Source organism: Dama dama, chromosome 14 (genome assembly GCF_033118175.1).
Source record: "Dama dama isolate Ldn47 chromosome 14, ASM3311817v1, whole genome shotgun sequence".
Taxonomy (NCBI): domain Eukaryota; kingdom Metazoa; phylum Chordata; class Mammalia; order Artiodactyla; family Cervidae; genus Dama; species Dama dama.
In genome coordinates this window covers 21194659-21198759 of record NC_083694.1, presented here as the reverse complement: position 1 = coordinate 21198759, position 4101 = coordinate 21194659, and the positions used below count along the sequence as shown (strand labels likewise).

Below are 4101 nucleotides of genomic sequence, written 5' to 3'. Positions count from 1 at the left end.
CCTTTGGCCACAGAGCCTTGCTGGAAACGAACACAGGCTTGGTCGTTGACTGATTTTCATTTATCAAGGATGTCATCTCTTTGGTGAGCCAGTCTTTAGATGTATGTGAGATGGCAGAAGCGAAAGTGAAGGTCACTCAATCGTGTCCAACTCTTTGTGACTCCATGAACTGTAGCCCACAGGCTCACGGAGTTCTCCAGGCAAGAATACTGGAGTGGGTTACCATTCCCTTCTACAGGGGATCTTCCTGACCCAGGAATCAAACCTGGGTCTCCTGCATTGCAGGTGGATTCGTTACCATCTGAGTGACCAGGCTGACAGAGTTGGCAGAGTAGGGATGCTTTACCTCTCTCCCAATCAGGTGGATGTGATGAGAAAAGCAAACGGCAACCTCTCTTATTGCCGTATATCAGTGACCTTCACCCTTTGTTAGTTTTGAATTCTGGCTCAAAGAAATTTGTGGAGATTCTTTCATTTTTGCTGTATCATTGAGACATGAGCAAGCTCCAAAGGTAGAAATAAATGTTTTCTGTTTCTGAGAAATCGTTCTTCTCATTCTTAGTATGATCAAATAGTCTCTAGTCAAGACATTCTATTATTGTTTCAGTTTCCAGTCTTGGAGGCCATTTTGATTGAGGAGAGGTCATTCAAATTTTGGGAAAATGTTTATTTTTAAAGAACATTCTTTTTTTGAGATATTTGAGTTTATCCTCCTCAAAAATAATAACTTTCTGCTCCACCAAAACTAAAACAAAGACTTGGTTTTGCTTTGCTCTTTAAAACCTCTTTGAATAAGGTGAAAAGATTCATCCATTGAGGAATGTTGCTTTCAAAAAAAATAAAAATAATAATTTTCTATTTAATGAACTTGCCTAAATACTTTAGCAAATTGTTACTGATTGCTAGGTCTTGTGTTGGGTGCTGGGGTACAAAGATGGCAAGACACAACTCTTGCTTTCAGGAATGAGAGATGGAGAAGGACTGGTAGGCAGGTCAGTGCTGTACTTGCTATGTGAGCTGTCAGTGGGGAACACGCAAAAGCCTATGGGTCCCAAAGAGGCGGACACAGAGGCCACAGATAGCTTCCTAGCATTGGCAGCTAGAGGCTAGGAGAGTGCTATAAGCTGAAATCTCGTGTCTCCCAAATGTATATATTAAAATCCTCACTCCCAGCCTAACAGTATTATGAGGGGGAGACTTCCATTTGTTTTGTTTGTTTGTTTTATTGCTAAGTCATATCTGACTCTTGCTACTCTGTGGACTAGCCCTCCAGGCTCCTCTGTCCATGGGATTTTCCAGGCAAGAATACTGGAGTGGGTTGCCATCTCCTTCTTCAAGGGATCTTCCTGACCCAGGAATCGAACCTATGTCTCCTACATTACAGGTGGATTCTTTACCGCTGAGCCACCGAGGGAGCCCTGAACACTTTCATAGGTGAAGCCATATGGGATTAATGCCTTATAAAAGAGACCCAGGGGAGCAACCTCACCCCTTCCATCATGAGAATACAATGGAAAGTCAGCCATCTACAACTTGGAAGACGGCTCTCATTAGAACCTACCCATGGCATCCTGATCTTGGACTTTCCAGCCTCCAGAACTATAAGAAATACATTTCTGTTGTTTATAAGTCACCTAGTCTGCGGAACTTTGTGATCACAGCCTAAACTAAGACAGGGAAAGTGAAGAGAAAGTCAAGGACTTACAGGAGAGGCAAAATCACCTCCTGGATAGGAATGGGTGGAAAGTCTTAAATCCCACGGGGAGCAATCTGAAACCTCTACTGTAGAACTTTGATGTCCAACAGCTCCCCAGATTTAGCACCACATGTATTATTACAGTCTGTTTCATATTCCACAGCTGAAAGAAGCTGAGCCCTAACAGACCTAGATGGTTCTCAGGTGGAGAAGCTGGAGCCTCATCCTTCTTCCTCCTCCGATGGCCATTGATATATGCACCTCTCATGGTCATCCTTGGTCTGGATGCTGAGATGCTGACTTGCCTTTGGCCATTTATCCTGAGTCTGTGATATTATTCACTCTTCCTGCAGTCTCTTATTCCCCCCTTTTCTCCCCTTGTTTCTATTTAACCCATAACTGAGAGTATCCCTACTTATTCTAAGAAATGCGATAAAACAACTCATGCAGCCCTGGGTGAAAAGACTTCTGGGCAGAATGGTTTATCTCCATCTACTCTTAAGACTGAGGGATCCCTGGAGGACCAAGGACTCCACAACACATTCAGTCATCTGACCAGCTCTCTGCCCTTGCTTCCCAATCTTAGTTTAGTGGACCAGACAGAATCCATGATGTTTGTCAACATGTGAGACCAATGTTAAGTCTGAAAATGCCAGCATAACTGTTTGTCTTCCAATTAGAAGCTAAGGGCAGGTAGCAGCCATTCAGAAACTCTGAAATGGCAAAGTTAGGGAATTGGGTTTTGAAAATGAGTCACCCAAACAGTTTCTTTCCAAACATCTGCAGGTTGTTAGCCTGATTTATTTTGAATTAAAAAATCTTTTTGAGCTGGCTGACAGCTTATTTTAATTCCCAGCTGTTAAAATGTTTCAGCAATTGGAGTTAGGGGCTGTGCCATTGCTTTTGATGTGGTGGGAAGCAGCTCAGCACTCAGGTACACCTGGGGGAACTGCCCCTTCTCATCATGGCCCTTCCTAGTTTTATTTCTTTCTGTTTGAAAGCTTGGTGCTTTGAGCTCTTTGTTTATGATCAATTTGCTTGGGTCTTATAGGACTGGTGGCCAAAGGAGTTTAGCTCATATCCAGGATGTGGTGGCTTTTATCCAGCACATCGCGCTTTGTGGCTGCCTTAGATTCTTTCTGGGATGAGTTGGGGGAATAAACAAATACGCAAATAAGTTTATATTTAATTAATACTCCCTCCTCCTTTCCAAAAATATGCTGAAACGAATTTTCTACTCAAAGCTGTGGTTCTTAAAAATGTTTTCAAGATTTCTGTGCAGATGGTTGGCTTGGTGAGAACCTTTGACTTGTTCCTCATTTTTCCCTGGTTGTGCGTGAGCACCTCTCTTTGCTATGATTTTGGATAAGGGACTCAGAGACTCTATCTCCTCTCTTCCGATCCAGCCCAACACTCACAGAAACACAACCGCCACCATCTTCTACTACCAACTCCAGCAAGAAGCTGCTCCTTGTTACTTCTGACTCCCCTACTGTAATAGCCTATCACCTTTCAGGGCTAATTTTCCTCTTAAATTATGTCCTCTAGCTACCGTCAGCTCTTCAGCTCCCCACCCTCTGCCTTTTTGACAGACAAAGGCCACACATTTATTTCTTCTTGGACACATCCATGGTGCTGCCAGAACAGCCCGTGGTCCTGGTGTGTCAGCCTCAGACACAAGGTCCCCAGAAGCAGGAAGCCCTCTGTGGGCCCAAATCTTCTTCAGTTGATGCGGGTCTTCACAGAGCTTGTTGTCTAGACTGTTGGCCAGGACTCGGCTGTATTTTCTATCCCTCACGTCCTTCTGTCCATGAGAAACAATCTGGCATCTTGCATTGGCGTAGATTCTACATGGTGGTGATCACACATGCCCCCTCATTCTCTGTAACTCTCCCGCCCTCATGGAGAGCTTGATCTCTGCTTTCCTCGACACCGCCTGAGTATACTAGAGCTCCACGCCCTTCACTGGAGTGATGACAAAGGCAGTTTCCCACCGCCCATTGATGCTGGTCTTGAGGACTCACAAAATGTGCTGTAACTTCTCAGGGATTCCTAGAGACATGGTGGAGGCCCCGCTGGAGGACCTCTTTGGCTCCCCTTTATGCCTTAGCTTTTTCATGCTCATTGGGGTTCTGTCCCATCACTCTGTTGAGACTGGACTCTCCAAGGTCACACATGACTTTCTTAGTTGGTTCTCAGTCCTCTTGTGACTTGACTTCTTCACTTGTTCCTTGACCTCTGTGTATCTGCATTAAGAGCAATTTTGAAACGCAAAACTAGAATGATGAATTGGGACATTAAATATTAGGGTAGGGATTTAGGGTTTCATTCAGTAGGTGTTGGGGACTCAATCACGTTTGTCATCTGTGTTTAACAAAGCAGCGCATGAATTAATCCGAAGAGGA

The 4101-nt window shown here is 44.2% G+C and overlaps 1 pseudogene; it reads right to left on the bottom strand.

Moving 5' to 3' along the window:
- Positions 1 to 3303: 3303 nt before the first annotated feature.
- LOC133069578 (small ribosomal subunit protein uS13-like) lies at positions 3304 to 3758 on the bottom strand (annotated as a pseudogene).
- Positions 3759 to 4101: the final 343 nt, after the last annotated feature.